The 23,073-nt window shown below is 41.9% G+C and overlaps 1 long non-coding RNA gene across 1 annotated transcript in view; it reads right to left on the bottom strand.

Moving 5' to 3' along the window:
• The window catches only part of LOC140728704 (uncharacterized), a 78,484-nt gene extending 56,718 nt beyond the window's left edge, over nucleotides 1-21,766 (bottom strand). The window contains exon 1 of the long non-coding RNA XR_012099157.1: nucleotides 21,545-21,766. This is a non-coding gene — a long non-coding RNA (uncharacterized lncRNA). The remainder of the gene's footprint in view (nucleotides 1-21,544) is intronic.
• Nucleotides 21,767-23,073: the final 1,307 nt, after the last annotated feature.

Here is a 23,073-nt window from a genome sequence, read left to right as displayed (position 1 = left end):
CCTTTGCGCAGGAAGGTGTTCTACTCCACAATCCGGCCCTCGCAATGCCAGAGGTTTTCAACCGCACATTGAAGTTGATGTGGAGATTCTTTCTGACTGTTGGGGAGGAGATTTGGCTGAAATTGGAGAAGATTTTGTAAAGGAATGCACAGGCAGATCCCTCAATCTGTACTTTTCCATTCTTGGTTACTATTATAAAAGGTCTTTGAACTTTTGTTACTAGTATTTAAGTTTTGATTTTAATTTATAGGTTTCCAGTAAAACTAAATTAAACAACATTATAATCTGCCAGAGTGTAACAGTATACTTTGGAAGAACAAATCCTCAGTTGAATGGCAGTGTTAGCACTAAGACTAAATAATGGAAAGTTGGTAATGGCAGTTATTTATTGAAACCTATTGTGTTCTGAATGGTTAGAATCGAACAGAACAGAAACAGGCCCTTTGGCCCACATGCCGTCTGTGACAAAGATGAAGCCAAATTAAACTAATCCTTTCTGCCTGCACATGATGACATATTCTCTGCATATTCATGTGCCTTGTTGAAAAGCTTTTTAAACACCACATATGTTTTCACTTCCACCAGCCCTGGCAGCGTGTTCCAGGCACCTAACACTCCCTCCATTAACAAAAAACTTCCCTTGTAAATCTCCTTTAAACTTTCCTCTCTCACTGGGAGAATGGAGTTGAGAGGGAAATAAATCAACCATGATTGAATGGCAGAACAGACTGGATGGGCCAAATGGCCTAATTCTGATCCTAGGTCATATGGTTTTATGGTCTCAGACAGTGCCAGAGTTCAGGGTTGAACCCAGGGCTCTGGTGCCATGAGTTGTACCAAAACCTTCCTGCTAGGCCTCAGCTAATGATGTCAAGCACTCCATATACCTTCTTCACTCTACAACTTCCCTGTGCTGACACATTCAAGCATTTTGCATTTGCACAGCAAGGTCTCTTTGTTCCACAATATTCCTTTTCGCCCCACAACTTCCAAAAATGGAATATGTTGTTTCCTTATTGCACCTCAAACAATGCATTACCTTATACTATTAGGATTAAATTCCATGTCATTGCCCTGCCCAATTTACCAGCTGTTCAATAACATTCAAATAGTTAAGACTATCTTTCTCACTATCAACAACACCACCGGCTTTTTGTGTAGTAATCATGCCTGACAACAACATTATTAATCATCCAATCTCTCCTCATAACATTTTATCCCAGGATTCCATGACATATGGCAGTGGTATTCAACCTGATTCTGAGTCATCCATGGCTTCTCCCCAGTGCAGCCACGTCCTTCCCATAGTGTATATAATTAACAGCAATACACCACTGGTTACAGGTTTCCAATCACAAAAGCAACTCCATCAAATCGGCAGATGCTGGAAATCCAAGCAACACACACAAAATGCTGGAGGAACTCAGCAGGCCAGGCAGCATCTATAGAAAAAAGTACAGTCAATGTTTCGGGCCGAGACTCTTCATCAGGACTGGAGGAAAAAAGATGAGGAGTAGAGTTTAAAAGTGGGGGAAGGGGAGAGAGAAGCCCAAGGTGATGGGTGAAACCAGGAGGGGGAGGGGTGAAGTAAAGAGCTGGGAAGTTGATTGCTGAAGGAGATACAGGGCTGGAAAAGGGGAAATCTGATAGGAGAGGACAGAAGTCCGTGGAAGAAAGAAAAGGGTGGGAAGAGAACCAGAGGGAAGCGATGGGCAGGCAAGGAGATAAGGTGAGAGAGGGAAAAAGGGACGGGGAATGGTGAAGGGGGGGGGCGGGGGCATTACCAGAAGTTCGAGAAGTTGATGTTCATGCTATCAGGTTGGAAGCTACCCAGACGGAATATAAGGTGTAGTTTCTCCAAACTGAATGTGGCCACACTCTCACCTTATCTCCTTGCCTGCCCATTGCCTCTCTCAGGTCTTAGGGATCCCCTGCATGAAAATTAATATATCTACAGTATGATCAGTAAATTGTAGATATAATAATCCAAAAATAATTGTCAATGCTCTTTTGAATAGAGAATGAATTTTTAAATAAAGGTTGCAAATTGATTTTGGAAGTCGGGAAAGGTATTTCGGGAGACAGAAAACTCAGCCAAATAACGGTCCTGCTGTGCACCGCCATACTGGATTGAGAGACCTCTAATGAGATTGCTAACAGGACTGCTCAGTCACTGCCCACACTGCGAGCACTAGCAATGCCTGTCACACAAAGTTCAATAAAACTATGTTTATTTTAATGGTGATCTCTCACGGAACCCCGATTGAGAAACACTGCATTAGGACCATTTCAGAAACTCTCAGGTTGGTGTATGGATGCTAGAAAATGGAAGCTCATGCAGGAGGAAAGGGTGAGTTTGATCTCAGAGTAAGTTAGAAGGCTGCCACAACATCGTGGGCTGAAGGGCCTGTACTGTGCTGTCATGTGCCATGTTCTTTGTAACATGCTTGTGGTGTGTAGAAGTATCCAGTTGTGATACTTCAGACATCACAACTGTGTGAGACAGGCTCAATGGACCAGACAGGCTTTTCCTTCCTAACAGCTTTGTATATTTCCACATCATAAAACCATCTGACGTCTTTCTGTACCAAATCATTGCCTTTGATGTTAATATTTTCACATATATCTTTGGTATATTTTGATTTTCTTAACTTGTATACATGGATATTCAACATTGTGGTGTCTCGCTTTGATATTCCTCTATTTCTATCAACTATTTCTTGTGGTGTGAAAACATGCCAGGGTCTCATTATCATGTGGAGGCATCAATGGATTCCTTTGAGGGATATCATTTAGGGAAATTTATCAATGAGTTGAAAGTTCAGTGATATTTGGAATCACTTTGTATCCAAGTGATGGAATGCCTTTAATGCTTTTAATTGGATGTAAATGTAAATGACGATAGTTATGAAAGGGGATTTAAAATAAAAACAGATTTCCTTTATTTAAGATTACCTTAATGCTGAGTCTCTGTGTAAGCTGGCTCGCCACAAGTGCACAGAGCGTGACCAATGGACATTGGTTGTGCTTCAGTCACAGACTTGGCCTACTCTGCACACATCTGGAACACATTACTGAGAGAAGTTCAGACTTCAAGCAATTTCTAGCTCAAACTGGTGGTGAGGAAAAACTTTCAATGAAGACATTGTACAGTGATGTTTTAAGTACAGAACCAACTAAGCTAAAATAAATTGTAAGTTCCTTGGTTCAAATAAACCACCAAGACTTCAGAATTCTTGTTCCCATTCTTTTTTCTAAGTATGAGCATTGATTATATATAGTCTGCTGGAAAATGTAGTACTTTCATGAAGAGAATTTTGGCACACCACCCAAAATCATGAAAGTACTTGGACTGCGGCCTACTTATTCTGTGACTGTGGATTGAAAATCAATCTGTGCAACTGGGCAGTTCAACATTAACTGTGCATGGAGAAACCATGTTTATTCTGCACAGAAATCTGAAAATGCTATTAATCCTTGAATTGAATGAGACTGACAGACAGTTGCCATCTTTCGGTGTAAAGATATATTTTATGCTGCTTATGTAATGCACATTGAGACGGCATTGTGCTCTCATGAAATCTGGGCTGCTGCACTTAGCACAGCTGCACTGTCTGCTGGGGGAGGTGCTGATGTGGTGAAGACAAAAGTCATTCGCATTTACAGAATGTTCCCAGGAAAATATCTGTTAAAGTAAGGGAGGTTTGTAATCCAAAAACCACTAATGAATGGCGTGCTTGGCAAAGGAAATCTTTTATTTACAGAAGTCAAGTCAGAAATCAATGGCAAATTATGTTTAACATTTCAGTTGTAATTACGTTTGCGTGCAACTATTGCATGTTTTTTCTCTCACACAGCAGGATTCTCTTTTAAAGGAGTTCGTCAGATTTTCCGGGAATATTCTTGCTAAGATGAAATGTATATAGAATTTGAAAGTAAGTTTTCCTGGTAGCGAAACCTTTAAAACCAATCCAACATACATCTGTTTTGTACAAATCCTGCAGACAAATTAATACCGGATTTGAAGAAAAATGAAAAACCTGTCTGCTGCTTTAAAATGTCTGCATACAAAAAAATCCTTTCAAAATCTGCCGAGTGACCTATTTTTCAACTGTAGGTTGCTAATAATTTCATGAGTGAAGCTCAGTACATATTTCTAGGAAATGTAAAAAAATTGTTATTCACAGGGTTACAGTAAGAAAAGTTTTACAGAAATATATTTTTATCTTTTTGTTTGATAGCAGGAAGCATATTGGACTTATATGTGAGTGTAGTTGAGCAGTGGATTTAAATGTTATTTTATGAACTGCCAGTGTATTTGTTAAAAGTGACTGCAAGTGTTGAGCCAATTAAATAGGCCTTCCCCATTGGTGAGTGGAAAAAAAGTCTACAAATTCTGTGTGCACTGCAGCATGTGACATGTTAATTTGATATTTATTTTGACTGAGGTATTAATCCATTTAAATTTAATGGACAACATAAAACGTCATTCATATACTTAAGTGTCCAGACTCTGGTATCAAATGCAATGATCAATAGGCTCCAAACTGCATGGAGAAATAAATAAACTAGCTAATCTAAACACTGTAAAACCTGACAGAACAGCTGACTTCAGCTGATTCAGTCCCACAACAGTGCTTCAGTTTTTCAAAGTGTAATTCATTGTTACTCAAATGTTAAGAAGTAAAGCAGATTTATATTGTACATATTCCAAAACATCCTATAAATTTGGCATCGATTGGACAGTAAAATCAATGTGAGAGGATATTGTGAAGAAATCCAAGGCAGAGGAGGAACATAAATGGTCATATATTAAAACACACTGAAGGGCCACATTCATTACTTTAAACATAATGAAAGCAAAGAGTCTCCTACTTCTGAGCAACATGTTTTTTCCTCAGCCTTTAAAGAACCAGATCTGTTTTTTTCCCCTTATTTTAAGTCATCCATTCCAACGTAATCCGCACCACACTACTAAACAGAGGCAGCAGTGAGGAAGGCACATAAAGTGGGTCAGTACTTCTTCAAGCCACTTCTGGTGCTGAAATCATTATTGCCCTAAAAGGGCAAGACCTACACGGAAAGACCTAGAATAAATCAAGCCCCAACTTCATCCAGGCACCATGGAAGTGGCTGGTTGGCGGACTGCTGCCAAGTGCCATATGGCGGGGCATCTCCTGTGCTGTGTAAGAATGCCAGGATGCTTCCTGTGTCCTGGTCAACCACAAGGGGAGGCAGTGTTATCAGCTGTCGGAGCTTTGGAGTCTGTGTTTCAGAGCTTGCGCAACAGTGGATCTCATTTAAGTCCATCTGTGACATATAGTGCTTCATGGATGGTTTGTTTCAGGAGATGGTTGTCTCACAGCTCAGTAGAATGCAGGGAGAGAGGGGCAGGGTGGGCTCCAGTCGAGTGAAACAACAAACAGGTAGTTCAGGAGACTCCTGGCCCCAAGCCAGCATTTGTTTTTGCATGTTGCCAAGGGACAGGGCACATCTGGAAAATTGCATACAGCTCTAGTCGCCCCGTTAGAGGAAGCTTTGGAGAGGGTACCAGGATGCTGCTCAACTTAGAGGGTGTATGCTATCACACAAGGCTGGATAGAGTTGACTTGTTTTCTCTGGGGCACTGGAGGCTGAGGGGAGATCTGATAGAGTTTTACATGATGATCAGAGGCGTAGGTCAGAGAATATCTGTTTCCCAGGGTTGAAATGTCTGATACTAAAGGGCGTGCATTGAAGGTGAGAGGTCATAGTTCAAGGTGGCCGTGAGGGGTAAGTTTTTTCACTCAGAGAGTCGTGGATGCCTGGAATGCGCTGCTTAGTATGGTGGTAAAGGCAAATACATTCAAGGCTTTTTAAGAGATGTTTGGATAAGCACATGGATGGAAGTAAGATGGAAGGATGTGGACATGGGTCATTAGGAAGGATTAGTGTTTGGGTGTTTTTGCTATACTGTTCTATGTTCCTGGGGACTACAGCAAGGGCCAAAACTGTAGTACCCTGAGTCCTTCAGCTGCACAGGAAGAGTAAAAGCTGTCCTCGGGGCCACTTGGTAGTGTAGTGGTCAGCGTAATCCTATTACAGGGTCAGTTCCTGTCTCTGTCTGTAAGGTTAGCACTGGGTTTCCTCCGAGTGCTCTGGTCTCCTACCACATTACAAAGTTCGACGTTCGAAGCAAATTGATTATCGAAGTCCACTTTCATCTCCATATGCTACTTTGAGATACATTTTCTTGCAGACGTTCACCGTAAAACAAAGAAAATGCAATAGACTCAATGAACCGCACGCAGAGACTGGCAAACAACTGATGTGCAAAAGAAGACAAATTGTGCAAATTTTAAAATAAATAAATAGATAGAAACTGTAATACTGAGAACACGAGTTGTGGAGTCCTTGAGAGTGATTGGGGAATGAGTTCAGTGTTAAAGTGAGTGAAGTTATCCGTGCTGTTTCAGGAGCCTGATGGTTGAAGGGTAATAACTGTTCCTGAACCTGGAGGTGCAGGGCCTAAGGTTACTGTATCTCCTTTCTGACAGCAACATTAAGAGACAGCATGGCCTGGATGCTGGGGTCCTCGATGATGGACGTGACTTATTTGCGGCAGAGCTCCTTGTTGACATGCTCATCCCTGGGGAGGGCTTTGCATTCGATGCACTGAGCTGTACACCGTGTATGGGCATTTCCATTCTTGGACATTGATGCTTCCATTCCAGGCAGTGAAGCAACCATTCCGGGTCCTCTCAACCGTATATCTACAGAGGTTTGAGATGAACACAAGCGGCAGCCTCAACTACAAAAGGATAAAAGAGCAGCAGCAAAACAAGCCTCTTTCCCCACTCACACAGACCGAAAGGCCTCCAACGCCAGGACAGGTCACCTCCCAGCCTCCAGTTTTAGGCCCCAAAATCTAGCCTCGACGATGTCGGGTCTCCAACCAGCAGCTTCATTGCAGATGTATTCTGCGGTGGGGAGGGTTTTCTCTGTGATTTGCTGTCGGTATCCACCAATCAAAGACATACAAGTTAGGAGGTTAATTGGTCACATTGAGTGTAATTAGGCCAGAAGGACTGTTACCATGCTGAATCTCTAAATAAGAAATAAAAAATAAAAAATAAAAACTACAGAAATAAAGATCAATAAGGATTATATAGATAGTGGATTCGATGGCTACAATCGTATTTCCAAGGTGGTCCCTGATGCTAGCATTAAGGCTATCACAGAGCTGATGTTAAATATTCTGGAGAGTAGGCCAAACAACCAAAGGTTGGTATCCGTATTAGTGCCAACAAAATAGATGAAATGATGAGTTCAGGCAAAAGTCTTTAAGGGGTTAGGAGAGTGAGCCTTAAAAGTAGTAATCTCCCAATGATGCAGCAGTGAGAACAGATCTGGGGAAAAGGCACACTGAGGAGATGGTGTAGCAGGAAGGGCTTTTGATTTCTGGGTCTATGAAGCCAGTGCTGGACAAAGTGGGACCTACACATGCCACAGGGGCTGCTCCTCAGGAGGACCAGGTCAGCGTGCCCGTAAACAAGTATGTGGTTGCTGCTGGGCAAAGGTTTCAACTGCTCGGCAGGGAGATAGAAGAGCAAAGCTGAGAATGGAAGCCGAGGAACTAGAGAGAGAGTTAGAAGAGCAGAGCAAACAAAGATTGGGAGTAGATGAAACAGGATTTTGACCAGGCTTAATACTAGTTGTCTAAATGCCAGATGTACAGTCTACAAGGTTGGTGCAGCCACACTCAGTGTATGGCACCCCCTCAGCACTGGTGAGCTGATCCTAACATAGAGCTCAGAGAGCCTAACATAGAGTCACAGCTCCTTCTGAGTCAGACAACCCCAGTCCTCCAGAAGGAATCCACCCTGTGCACATGAAATATACATCAGAACCTCATCTCCAATTGCCTTGCACCTCCTTGCTACTGGACCAAGAACTCCCTCTGGCACGACCATGTGAGGCTGCTACCTGTGATGTGTAACAGTTATCCCATCTTCATAGAAATTACACTCAGTCATCTTCCACTCACTAAAGTTCAAAGTTCAAAGGGAATTCATTATCAAAGTTCATATAAAGCCAACATATACCACCTTGAGATTCATTTCCTTGCAGGTGTTTACAGGAAAAAAGATATACAAAAGAATTTTATGAAAAACAGTACATAAACAGACAAACCACGCACACAAAATGCTGGAGGAACTCAGCAGGTCAGGCAGCATCTATGGAGAAAAGCACAGTCGACATTTCCATAGATGCTGCCTGACCTGCTGAGTTCCTCCAGTATTTTATGTGGGTTGCTTGGATTTGCAGCATCTGCAGATTTTCTCTTGTTCGTGACATAAACAGACAAAGAATGACTAACAACAATATGCAAATGAAGGCAAGCTGACAAAATAAAAATAATATTGAGAACATGATTTATTTGCAAGGAGTCCTTGAAAGTGAGTTTCTAGGTCTTAGAATCAGTTCAGAGTAATGGTGACTGAAGTCATCCACACCGGTCACGAGCTTAATTGTTCCTGACCTTGATAGTGTGAGATACAAGGCTTCTGTACCTCTTGCCAGATGGTGACAGTGAGAAACAGGCGGTAGTGTGATGGAGATCTTTGATGATGGATGCTGGTTTCTTGTGGTAGGGCTCCATGTAAATATACTCAATGGTGTGGAACAGTTTAGCTATGATGGACTGGGCTGCATCCATCATTTTCTGGAGCCTTTTCCATTCCTGGCCATTGGTGTTTCCATACCAGGCTGTGATGCAACCAGTAACCAATTAGGATACTGTCCACTGTGCATTTACAAGGGTTTGTGAAAGTTATTGAGATTGTGCTGGATCTAAGCAAACTTCAAAGAAAGCAAAGATGTTGTCATCATGAGGAAATCTGCAGATGCTGGAAATTCCAGCAACACACACAAAATCCTGGTGGAACGCAGCAGGCCAGGCAGCATCTATAGGAAGAAGCACTGTCGACGTTTTGGGCCGAGACCAAAACCATCTTACTATCTCTTATCTCTTACATCTCTTACTATCTTTTCTCCCCACTATATTCACTTTGAGAAAGAACACCACAGGACCAAAGCCACTGTCTTCAACTTAATAATAGTAATTATAATGGTATGATGGTCCAGTAGTCTAAAGTAGACTGGGATTGTAAGCTAAGAGGCAAGTCAGTGGATGATCAGGAGTGGATAATCAAAGAGCTGGTCCTTAAGTCTCAACATGAATTTATTCCACTCAGAAAGGAATCCCAGATAAATCACATTCTGTGTCTCGCAAAAGAGGACAAGGATGTTACATTTAGAAGCACAGCATACAAAACTGCAAGGGCTGGTGATAGCCCAGTGCACTGGGAAATCCTTAGGATCCTGCAGTAAAGGAGTAAAAGGTCATTAGAAGTGGGAAACATGATTTTGAGAGAAGGCTTGTGTGTAATATCTAAACAGGAAGTGCTTCTAAAGATATATAAGTAGGAAGAGGACAGCTAAGGAGTGTGGACCCTCCAGAGAATGAGGCTGGGGAATTAATTACAGGAACCTAAGAAATGGAAGATATGTTAAATCAATTTTTCTATCTGTCTTCAGCAGGGAGCACACTACAACTATCCCTAAGATAACAGATGGGCTAATTTCAACGATCAGGAAGGAAGTTGTAAAAATCAAAATCACAAGGGAGAAAGTATTAGAGAACCCCATGGGCTCAAAGCAAAGAAATCACTAATAACCTGCACCTGTAGGTTATAAAGGAGGCGGCTGCAGAGATAGTGGACCCATGGCTGAAATTTTTCAGAACTTGTTGACTTCAAGGGGACCACAAGAAGACTGGAAAACAGCCAGTCTGACTCCCTTGATCACAAAAGGAGGGAGACAGGAAACAGAGAGCTGTAACTATTGTTAGCAAAGTGCTAGTATCAATTATCTAAGAGGAAATAACCGATCTTATAGGAAATCAGAATATATTCAAAACTCCTCAGTATGTTTTTATTAAAGATGAATCATGTTTGACAAATTTGTGAAAGACTTTTGACATTACAGGGAGAGTTGATAGAGGGGAGCTGTAGATGTAGTGCAATTAGTTTTCCAAAAAGCACTTGGCAAAGGTGCGGCATAAGAAGCAGGTGGATCAATGAAGATAATGCAGAAAATGTGTTAGTACAGATTGAAAACTGCCTGTCTTGTAGAAAGTATAGAGTTGGGATAAATGGATCCATTTCAGGCTGAAGGGATGAAATTACTTAAGTATGCCAGAGATCAGTTCTTGGTCCTCAGTTGTTTACTGTTTACATTAATGATCTGGAGGAGGTCGGTTAACTGGAAATACTTAAGATGAAGACAGACAAGGAATTAAAGACTATGGGGAGCTGGTAGTGAAGAAGGGTTGAGCCCAGCATAGATCAGTCATGATCACTTTGAATTGCAGTAAATTTTGAGAGCTATATTCCACCCATTTCCTTACCATCTTGTTGGACATACATTAAAAAAAATCTGACAAGTTCAAAATTGCCAAAAGACATAGGAGTAGAATTAGGCCATTCAGCCCATTGAATCTGCTACTTCATTCCATCGTGGCTGATTTATTATCCCTCTCAATCCCATTCTCCTGCCTTCTCTCAGTATCATTTGATGCTTTACTAATCAAGAACCTACAGACCTCCACTTTAAATGTACCCAGTGACTTGGCCTCCATGCTGCTAGCAGTATTACCGTGAGAATTTCAGTTACTATACTATTACAGTCAATGTAAATTTTATAGAGGACCCTGAAGTTCTAAACTTCAGTGTGTAGCCAGCCCAATGTGAGTGGTTGAAATTAGGTTGATACCTAGAAATGGTGGTTGTCCTATACATAAAGATGAATTAAACTGTCTGGAGTTTAAAGGAATGAGCAGTAATCACACTAAAATGTTTGGGGCTTGACAGAGCTTACAGAGATGATGTTTCGCTTATGGGTTTCACACAGGGGTGACTGTCTAAAAGTAATGGGTTGGACATTCAGAACAAAGTTGAGAAGAAATTTCTTCACTTAGAGAACACTTAGTGAGTATTTAGAATCTGCTTTCTGGAATGGCTGTAAATGCTCATCTGCTGAGTATTTCATGACAAAGATTTTTGGATACCAAGAGATGTGGGTTAGTGAAATAAAATTGCTCTGAGCGAAGAGATCAGCCATGGTCTTTCTGAATGGCGGAGATGGATCACGGGACCAAACATAAGCCTCTTTTATAGCCTACTCTGACACCTGATAACTCGGGGGCAAATTCAGAATTTGGTTTTGGGGAAGGAAGGTGAGCAGATGTAAGGAAGCTTAAGGGAGATATGCAAAGCAAGACATACCCTGAGCGGGATAGGCACCTGGAAAGCACTGCCAAGGGTAGTGGTAGAAGCAAATACATTTACAGTACTGTGCAAAAGTCTTGGGCACCTATATATAGCTGGGCTATGACTTTCGCACAGTCCTGAACTGTTTGCTGACCACTTTGTAGGCTGAATCGTAGGTGGTGATGAATCAGCAGAGAGGAGGGAAATTGAAAATATGGCTGAGTGGTGCCACAACAACGACGTCTCACTCAATGTCGGTAATTATTGAGTTGAGGAAGAGGAAACCAGTCCTCATCAGAGGATCAGAGTGCAGAGGGCCAGCCACTTTAGATTCCCTGGTGTTATTATTTCAGAGGACCGGTCCTTGGCCCAACATGTAAGTGCAATTACAAAGAAAGCACAGCAGTGACTCTGCTTCCTTAGGATTTTGTGAAGATTCAACATGACATCCAGAACTTTGAAAAACTTCTATAGATGTGTAGTGCAGAGTATACCGATTGGCTGCATCACAGCCTGGTATGGAAACACCAATGTCCTTGAATGGAAATTCCAACAAAAAGTAGTGGATACGGCGCAATCCATCACAGGTAAAGTTCTCCCCACCATTGAGTACTTCTACACAAAGCGTTTCCGCAAGAAAGCAGCATCCATCATCAAGGATCCCCCACCACCCAGTTCATACTCCCTTCTCATAGCTGCCATTAGGAAGAAAGTACCGGAGTCTCAAGACTCACACCAACAGGTTCAGGAACAGTTATTACCCCTCAACCATCAGGCACTTGAACCAAAGGGGATAACTTCACTCAACTTCATTTACCCCATCATTGAAATGTCCCCACAACCTATGGATTCACTTTCAAGGACTTATCATCTCATGCTCTTGATACTTATTGCTTATATATTTATTATTATTCTTTCTTTCCTTTTGTATTTGTAGGTCTTTAGCACACTGGTTGAACACCGACGTTGGTGCAGTCTTTCATTGATTCTGTTATGGTTATTATTCTATGGATTTATTGAGTATGCCCACAAGACAATGAATCTCAGGGTTGTACAGGGTGACATATATGTACTTTGAAAACAAATTTACTTTGAACTTTCAAATTTTCATTATAGAATGTCCCTCTGGTGCTTCCCACTTCCTCCCCTCTCCCATCCCCTTTTCCCAAACATGACCTCCCCCTTTGCCCCCTTCTCCCTCTCAGTCCACATCAGAATCAGGTTTATTATCACAAACAAATGTCATGAAATTCGGTTTTATTTTGCAGCAGCAGTACAGTGCAATACATAACATTAATGCAGTACTCTGAAAACATCTTAGGCACCCTAGCAATATACTGTATTTGTGCCAGAGACTTTGGCATCGTACTATAGGTAGAGACATGAGACGTGCAGGGAATGGAGGGATATTGATCAAGTACAGCAGAAGGGATTAGTTTAATTTGGCATTATGTCCAACACAGACATTGTGGGCCAGAGATTCTGTTCTTCTGCTGTACGTTTCTATGTTTTATTGTTCCCATTGTGACTCTCACAATCCATCACTGGGGGAAAGGCTTTTGGACGCATTCATATACCATAAAACTTTGCAGCAGGGAACAGTGTAACAACTATACTTTGGGCACCGTGTAGTGGCTACTTAACACACCTTTCCGAGAATTTAAGAATTTCCAGCCCACAGTTTTGTAATCACAAAGAGCCAGGTCCTATCTGACAGATTCTTTGATAAGCTGCAATTATGAAGTTCAGCAAAATACACGCCGTAGATTTTTGTCGGAATTGGCAGTCATACGACCTGGATGTATTCAACTGCTGAGATAATTAACATGCCTCACACAGTACTTCAAATTAGCTAAGTACATTCCTAGTCATCATCTGCATTTTTCATTGGTTCAGAAAATTGAGGTGGATTAAAGATTTAGTATGTTTATTGATAATCCTGGTTAAACCACTGCTAAGTATTTTAAATGACAGGATCATATACTAGAGTCTGTCTGCCCTATGCAAAGCAACATCTGTTAGGTATTTTGCATCTAAATGCAATGTGTTGATTGTCATTTGGCATAAACTATGAAATAACACAAATGATCTATTTTATTTCACATTTTGTTTTTAGTTTTGCAGTTGACTGTGCCAAAGGGAATTTACACTCTGTGGCCACTTTATTAGGTACTTGCTGTACCTAACAAAGTAGCCATTAAGACCATAAGGTATAGGAGCAGAATTAGGCCATTTGGCCCATTGAGTCTGTTCCACCTTTCAAACATGGCTGATCATTTTTTCTCCTTCCTCAGCCCCATTCCCTGGCCTTCCCCATAACCTTTGATGCTGTGGCCAATCAAGAACCTATCAATCTCCACCTTAAATACACCCAACGATTTGGCCTCCACAGCTGTCTGTGATAACAAATTCCACAAATTCACCACCCTCTCGCTAAAGAAATTACTCCGCATCTCTGCTTTAAATGGACCCCCCTCTAAACTGAGGCTGTGCCCTCTTGTCCTAGACTTCCCCACCATGGGAAATAGCCTTTCCACATCTACTCTGTCTAGGCCTTTCAACATTTGAAAGTTTTTAATGAGAGTCCCCCCTCATCCTTCTAAGTTCCAGTGAGTACAGGCCCAAAGCCATCAAATGTTCCTTGTATGATGACCCTTTCATTTCCAGGATCATCCTGGTGGACCTCCCCTGAATCCTGCCCAATACCAGCACATCATTTCTTAGATAAAGAGCCCAAAACTGTTCAAAATACTGAAGGTGAGGCCTCACCAGTGCCCTATAAAGCTTCAGCATCACATCCTTGCTCTTATATTCTAGACCTCTTGAAATGAATGCTAACATTACATTTGCCTTCCTCACCAGTGACTCTACCTGCAAGTTAACATCTGCACAAGGACTCCCACGTCCCTTTGCATTTCAGATTTTTGGATTTTTTTCCCCATTTAGAAAATAGTCTGTATATATATTTCTTCTACCAAAGTGCATGACCATGCATTTTCCAACATAGTATTTCATTTGCCACTTTCTAGCCCATTCCCCTAATCTAAGTCCTTCCACAAGCTTACCGTTTCTTCAACACTACCTGGCCCTCCACCAATCTTTGAATCACCTTCATTGTCTTCTGCTGCTGTAGCCCATCCACTTTAAGGTTTAATACGTTGTGCATTCAGGGACGGCTTCCTGCACACCACTATTGTAACTCATGGTTATTTGAGTTACTGTTGTCTTCCTGTCATCTTGAACCAGATGGACCATTCTCCTCTGACCTCACTGGATTTTTTTTTTGTTTCTCGCACCATTCTGTGCAAATTTTAGAGACTGTTGTGAATGAAAATCCCAGGAGATCAGCAGTTCCTGAGATACTCAAACCACCGCATCTGGCACCAACAATCATTCCACAATCAAAGTTATTTAGATCACATTTTGAATTGAATTGAATTGAATTGATTTTATTTCTTGCATCTTTCACATATGTGAGTAAAACTCTTTATATTACATCTCTATCTAAATGTGCAATGATAGTAATTTATAATAATTTATAATACATAGATCAGTCGATGTAACATAGTAATACACTCAAATCAGCATGAGTTAAGCAATCTGATGGCCTGGTGGAAGAAGCTGTCCCAGAGCCTTTTGGTCCTGGCTTTTATGCTGCAGTATTGTTTCCCAGATGGTAGAAGCTGGAATAGATTGTGGTTGGGGTGACTCGGGTCCCCAATGAATCTTCTGGCCCTTTTTTCATAACTGTCTTTGTAAACGTCCTGAATCATCGCTGGGCTGTCCTTAACACTCACTGCGGAACTCTGCGATTAAGAGTGGCAGAGTTCTGATCTAAGGCAGTGATGCAGCCAGTCAGGGTGCTCTCAATTGTGCCCCTGTAGGAAGTTCTTAGGATTTGGGGCCCCATACCGAACTTCCTCAACTATCTGAGGTGAAAGAGGCACTGTTGTGCCTTTTTCACCACACAGCTGGTGTGTACAGACCACGTGAGGTCCTCGGTGATGTGGATGCTGAGGAACTTAAAGCTGTTTACCCTCTCAATACCAGATCCATTGAGGTCAATAGGGGCTAGCCCGTCTCCATTCCTCCTGTAATCTCCAACCAGCTCCTTTGTTTTTGCGACATGGAGAGGTTGTTTTCTTAACACCCCTGTGTCAGAGAGATGATTTCTTCCCTGTAGGCCACCTTGTTATTGTTTGAGATTAGGCCAATTAATGTAGTGTCATCTGCAGATTTAATTCGCAGATTGGAGCTGTGGGTGGCGACACAGTCATGGGTATACGGTGAGTAAAGGAGAGGACTTAGTACACAGCCCTGAGGGGCTCCTTCCCCATTCTGATCTTTGGTCTGAACAACAACTGAACATCTTGATCATGTCGGCATGCTTTTATGCAGAGTTGCTGCCACATGATTGGCTGATTAGATATTGGCAATACCGAGGTGTACAGGTGACCTCATAAAGTAGACACTGAGCATATACGTTCAATTCATAAATCTGTTGAGGTATCTTAGTTAAGACAAAATCTCTTCTAATAATGAAAAGAAAGATGTATAGGATGATACAAGATTCAATTATCTTAAATAACAGGATAGTTTTGGAACTACCTTTAACAATCAGTAACTTTTCCCTGCTCAGTCCCTGCACTTAGAGAAAATACGTTAATCACATCACATTCTTCTTCAGCCACTTTCCCGTACTTGATAATGCTCACTGACCTCTTGTCCTTATATTGGAATTCTGGGTAGCTTTCTAATTACCTATGTACCCTTGACTCCAGTTTTCCAACAGGCATGGATCGGAGTTCTAAAGCTGCATTTTTACATGAACTCTGGGCACACACTGATATTTACTCTTTATACTTATGCCACAAGCACTGGAACGTGAAGAAGCCATAAGTCGACCACTGCTGGATATGAAAGAGGGAGGCTTGCTTTATTGTAAGCAGATGGATACGTAAGAGGAGGACTGGGCATCGAAACCTGGGCCTCAGTACCTCCGTTTGCAACTGGATCCTTGATTTCCTCATTGGGAGACTACAGTTACTGTGGATCAGAAGCAACATCTCCTCCTCACTGATAATCAACACAGGTGCACTTTAAGGATGTGTGCTCCACTCTCTCTACACTCATGACAGTTTGACTAGGCACAGCTGAAACTCCATCTACAAATTCACCAATGACACTTCTATTGTTGGTAGAATCTCCAATAGCAATAAAAGGTGTACAGGTGTGCGATACAGTGCCTATAAAAAGTATTCACCCCCCCCCCCCCCCCCCACCAGAAGTGTTCATGTTTTATTGTTTCACAACATTGAATCACAGTGGATTTAATTTGGAGTTTTTGACACAGATCAACAGAAAAGAACTCTTCTGTGTCAAAGTGAAAACAGATCTATACAAAGTGATCTAAATTAATTACGAAGATAAAACACAAAGTAATTGATTGCATAATTATTCACCCCCTTTAATATGGTACACCAAATCATCACTGGCACAACCAAATGGTTTTAGAAGACACATAACCAGTTAAATGAAGATTTGTTTTTGGAGGCCTGTGTGCAGTCAATGTGTTACAATTGATTGTAGTAAAAATACACCTGTATCTGAAAGGTCTAACTGCTGGTAAGTCAGTATCTTGGCAAAAAACTACATCGTGAAGAAAAAAGAACACTCCAAGCAACTCCATGAAAAGTGTTTTTGAAAAGCACAAGTCAGGAGATGGATACAAGAAAATTTCCAAGTCACTGAATATCCCTTGGAGCACAGTTAAGTCAATCATCAAGAAATAGAAAGAATATGGCACAGCTGTAAATCTGCCTCAAAAACTGAGTGGACGTACAAGAAGGGGACTAGTGAGTGAGGCCACCAAGAGACCTATGACAACTCTGGAGGAGTTACAAGCTTCAGTGGCTGAGATGGGAGAGACTGCGCATACAACAACTGTTGCCTAGTTGCAGCTTTATGGGAGAGTGGCAAAGAGAAAGCCACTGTTGAAAAAAACTCACATGAAATCTTGCTAGAGTTTGCCAGAAGGCATATGGGAAGCTCTGAAATCAGCTGGAAGATGGTTCAATGGTCTAATGAAAACAAAATTGAGCTTTTTAGCCATCAAACTAAATGCTATGCACATTATCAAAAACACACCATCTCTACCATGAAGCATGGTGGTGGCTGCATCATGCTGTGGAGGTGCTTCACTGCAGCAGGTCCTGGAAGGCTTGTGAAGGTAGAGGGTAAAATGAATGCAGCAAAATACAGGGAAATCTTGGAGGAAAACTCGATGCAGTCTGCAAGAGAACTGTGACTTGTGAGATTTGTTTTCCAGCAAGACTATGACACCAAGCGTAAAGACAAAACTACACAGAAATGGCTTAAAAGCAGCAAAGTTAATGTCCTGGAGTGGCTAAGTCAGAGTCCAGACCTCAATCCAATTGAAAATTTGTGACCGGACTTGAAAAGGGCTGTTCACTCACAATCCCCGTGCAATCTGACAGAGCTTGAGCAGTTTTGTAAAGAAGAATGGGGAAAAATTGCAGTATCCAGATGTGCAAAGCTGATAGAGACCTGTCCACACAGACTCAAGCCTGTAATTGCTGCCAAAGGTGCATCTACTAAATACTGACTTGAAGGGGGTGAGTAATTATACAAACCATTATTTTGTGCTTTATGTTTGTAATTAATTTAGATCACTTTGTAGAGATCTGTTTTCACTTTGACAAGGAAGAAACTTTTTCTGTTGATCAGTGTCAAAAAAAAGCCAGATTAAATCCACACTGGCTGCTTGAGTGGCCCTTGCACTCAACATCAGTAAGATCAAGGAATTTATTGTGGACTTCAGGAAGGGAATTTCTCCCCCCCCCCCCCCCCATTGAGGGGTCAGCAGTGGAAAGGATGAGCAGCTTCAAGTTCCTGGGAGTCAACATTTCAGAGAACCTGTCCTGAGCCCAACATATTGATGCAATCACAAAGAAGTCACACCAGTGGCTTTATTTCAATAGGATTTGAGGAGATTTGGTGTGACACCAAACACTTTTGCAGATTGTACAGAAGTACCATGGAGAGAATTCTGACCAATTGCGCCACTGCCTAGTACGGAGGCTCCAAAACAAAGGATCAGAAGAGTCTGCCGAGGGTTCTAGACTCAGCCAGTTTCAGTGTGGGCACCACCCACCCCATCATCAAGGCCATCTTCAAAAGGCAGTGACCAAAGAAGGGAGCAACCTTCATTAAGGACCCACACTATCTGGGACATGCTATCATCAGGGAAGAGGTATAGAAGTCTGAGATAGATAGATAGATAGATAGATACTTTATTCATCCCCATGGGGAAATTCAACTTTTTTTCCAATGTCCCATACACTTGTTGTAGCAAAACTAATAACATACAATACTTAACTCAGTAAAAAAATATGATATGCATCTAAATCACTATCTCAAAAAGCATTAATAATAGCTTTTAAAAAGTTCTTAAGTCCTGGCGGTTGAATTGTAAAGCCTGAAGATGCACATTCAACGTTTAGGAACAGTTTCTTCCCCTTTGCCATCTGATTTTTGAACAGTTCATGAACCCATGAACACTACCTCATTATTTTGCTCTTTATACATTTTTGTATTTCTTATTGTAACTTATAGTATTTTTTTAATGTATTGCGCTGTACTGTTGCCACAGATAAATAAATCTCATGACGCATGTCAGTAAGAATAAACCTGATTCTGGATTGCTTCTACTGTACAGAGTGACAACGAGGCCCCACCAACCACCGAGTGCCGCTCACTTTATTTTATAAAGGACATGTGTTGATGCACAGGTGAGTGCAGAGTCTAAACTGGAGCTGACTGAGATAGGTGACAGGGAGTATTAGTGAGGAAAGGAATGGCTCAAAGAGCCAGAGCGGACACTATGGGATGAAAGATCCTCCTTCTATGTCAGACTTGATGGGCTCTCAGGCCTGTTTCTCTGCTCTGTGGCTCCTTGAGGAAATATGAGTTCTGGATAAATTATCATCATAGCTGATGATAGAAAGTAAAACCAAAAGAAAATTCAGAAGTTTCATTAGAACAGGTGACAGAATCTTCTTATAGCTCTAATTCCAAATGCATCCAGTCCAGGGATTCTGAAACCATTCCAGTCAGTCATTGGAGGGCATGAAACACTTTTTAGTACAAGGCAACGTAGTGTTCTAGTGCCCTGCAAATTATGCCTACGATGTTGTCCTGTCTGAAGGAAAGAAACACTGTATCCGGAAGAAATGCAAGTCCAGTCTCTCCTGATTGCAATACCTGCCTGTAAATCACAGGTACACAAACTGACCAAGCTCCCACGCCCCTCTGCAGTACCCATGCCACCCACCACCCGAGTCCCCAGAGCTTTAACCCAAATGCTTTTCTTCAGTAGGCTCACCATAATAGTCCTCTTCAATATGGGGGCAGTAACTTGAGAGGGAAGGGAAAGGCTTGAATCTGAACCTGAATCAGAATCTGATTTATTATCACCGACATACATTGTGAATTCTTTTCGTTTTACGATGGCAGCATAGTATAATACATAAAATACTATAAGTTACAATAAGTAATAAATAGAGCAAAATAGTGAGATAGTGTTCATGGAACGCTCAGAAATCTGATGGTGGTGGGGAAGAATCTGCTTCTAAAACATTGAGTGTATGTCCTCAGACGCCTGTACCTCCTCCCTTTTAGGAATAATGATAAGTTCTATCCGTTCTAGTGTTTGATATCTGCAGCAGAAGTGTTTGATAAGATCACAGAACCTAAAGGTGCACTCCACAAAGTCTTTTGAGTTCTGGGTCCTCGAAACATTTAATGTGCTTATCAGTACAGGTGGTCAAAGACGCACTGTAGCCTGAATCGCATCCCCCGATTTTTGTGGACCATGGACAGTGAGGGGCACTCATGCTTAAAAGGAGCCGGAGCTGCCTGATCTGCTGATAGCTCCTACAGCTGTGTCTTGTATTTTGCAGCTTTTTTAAAAAATAAAAAACCTGTTCTTTGTTCTCTCTTCAGCTGCCTTTATCAATCCATCAATTTCATCATCAGCTTATCACCATAGCAATCTTGGCCTCACTCTTTCAGATATTTTCCTGTTGCCCTATCCATCCCTCTTTGTCCTTGCTGCAAGAAAACTTATTTCCTCTCTCAGCTCAGAGAATGGCCTCTAACCTGAAATGTTACCCCTATTATCCTTCTCACAAATACCACCTGACCAGGTGAGTATTTCCTGGGTTTTTTATTTAAACTTCCAATTTCCAGCATCTGCAGTGTTTTTTTTCATGAATTTGAGCCTTCTATCAAGTCCCACCCCTATAACCTCCTTTGCTGTAAGAGCAATCTTAGTTTTTTTTAAATTTAGAGATACAGATCTGTAGCAGGCCTTTCTGGCCAATGATCCTGTGCTGCCCACGTGACCTATTAACCTACTAACCGATACGCCTTTGCAATGTGGGAGGAAACCAGGGCACCCGGAGAAAACCCTTCAGTTAATGGGGAGAATGTACAAACTCCTTACTGACAGTGGTAGAAGTGATCCCGGGGTTGACGGCACTGTGATCGTGTTACGCTAAACGCAATTCTACAGTTTTTCCCAATTTCCTCTGGCCTTTGCAAGTCCCTGACCTTTAAACCCTGATGCCAGTGTACCCATACCAAGCCCGGGTTCCAAAAGGATGGCCCGGAACTGAACAAAGCCCTGCAGTTGCAGCCCAACTCATGTTTAAAATAACTTCCCAGATTTATATTCTGTAGTCTCATTTTAAAGGTCCGAAGATAACGAATGCATTTTTTTTTAAAACAGACTTCTCAACAGAGACTTAAACTTGTGTTCCTCCACCCACTGAGTCTGGTTACTGGAAGGCTGCCAACCCCGTCTGCTGATGGGAGTCAGGAGGGGGAAGGAATGAACTCTAACCCTCTCTTATCTGAATCACAAATACAGGAGTTGGAACTGCAACTTACTATCACTGGAAACGACTGGGTGCAGAACCATTAAACAGAACAGAAATACGTCAACTTCTTGCAGCACCCCTTTTCAAATAGATTGAAGAATGTCCACTTCAACCTAGTTTTAACTTCCTTAATTATTTAAAAGGACAGCAAGTTTCTTGTTATTTTAATGTGAATGCTATATAAATGTTATCACAGCAATGCCATCCCCGCTTCTAACTGAGCCCCAGCACGCAGGGAACATTGACGATTCGAGCTGTTATGAAACTGACCTGTAATTGACACGCAAAATCCTAGGACTGCGTGTCCCTTTGCAACTGCATACTGCACTTGGCATATGTTTCAACACATTTCAGCCAAGCTGCGAGGTGAAGCGCCTCTCGGGACGCAATGTATGTCAGGGTGGGGAGGGGATGAAAGAGGGAGAACGAGATCCAGTAATTCTGCTTCAACTACACCTCCTGCCAGCTAGTGATGGAATAACAGGGGTGAGAATTTGGCCGAAATATCCTTACCACTTCGATTCTCTGGCGATTAGGGGAGAGGGTGATAGCGAGTCAGTTCTGCGGAAAAGCGGAGACACAGAGGGGAAATGGTAATGACAAGTTTTTTTTTCGCAGTTGACTGACAAACATACTTAATGCTCGAGTTCTTACCGCACCTCCCTCCCCAATTACCAGAAGAATATTAATTTGCATGTTTCTCTTCCGAACTTGGCTGCATCAGATTTGTTCTTTCCGAGCTATTCGGTTACGCAATTTGCCTGAACATATGGGAACCATTGAGATAGTTACACTTGATGATCTTTCCATTTGACGAGAGAGTGAGTGTCTGAAGCAGGTCTCAGCTCAGTCCGAGTTTATTTAAGAAAAAATAAAATGGGTGTTGTTGCGAAAAAAAAGACTAAAAATAGGCTTAATCTCGTCTTCAAGAACACAAGCACAGGAGATGAATTATGTTCGGAGGAAAGGGGTTTGGAGGCTAAAAATAAAATCAGGCAGCTACTGGAGAAACAAAGATCCCCCCCCCCCCCCCCCAAGTGTATCTCGTTACTGTTTCAACCCCCTGTTTCATCGAGCAGGCTATTAATTTCAGAAATAGCATCATTATAAAAATGCACCCCATCACTCGCGTCAGTAAGCTTAGCAAAACTTTCAAGATAATTCCCTGAACTGCTTACTTCACGGAAGGCGGAAAGTTTAGACCTTTCTTTGGAAGGTGCAAGCGGATTTGCTAGTCTTCCACCAATGGAAATTCAAATCTGCCGACACCCACGGCAACAGTGTCACAGAAAATAAAATCCGACCGAAGATCCCCTGCTCTAACATGATTCTCCCGGTGCCCAGGCCAACATTAAATGATTTGTACTTTATCTCATTGCTGTTTGTAAGGGATGAGTAAATTGGTTCCATTTGCCTCCTGTTCCGCGCTGGTAACATTTCCAAAGTTAATTGTCAGGCCCTTCGAAAACCTTGAAATCTTAAAAGTTACCGTAAAAATGCAAGTGTTTATAATATTGCATGTATACTAAATATTCCAGAACACTGCAAAGGTGTATATGAGATGTAGCCACACACTGAACTGTTAGTCACAGTAAAAGTAGCCCAGGTTTAGACTCCGATACCAGCACTCAACTTGACCCACTACCTCAGGGCTGCGGCCTTCATTGCAAAGACAGTCCCCCCACCCCATTTGCACAACTCAACAGAGGCAAATGGATATATTTTCGGCATTCATTTTGAAACTGATGCACCATCAATAACTCTCGGAGACGTGAGGCGAGATATCGGCTTTTATTGGC

This window comes from Hemitrygon akajei, chromosome 6 (assembly GCF_048418815.1).
Source record: "Hemitrygon akajei chromosome 6, sHemAka1.3, whole genome shotgun sequence".
Classification (NCBI taxonomy): domain Eukaryota; kingdom Metazoa; phylum Chordata; class Chondrichthyes; order Myliobatiformes; family Dasyatidae; genus Hemitrygon; species Hemitrygon akajei.
Note: the sequence above shows the minus strand (reverse complement) of the source record. Positions and strands in the feature narration are given on the sequence as shown.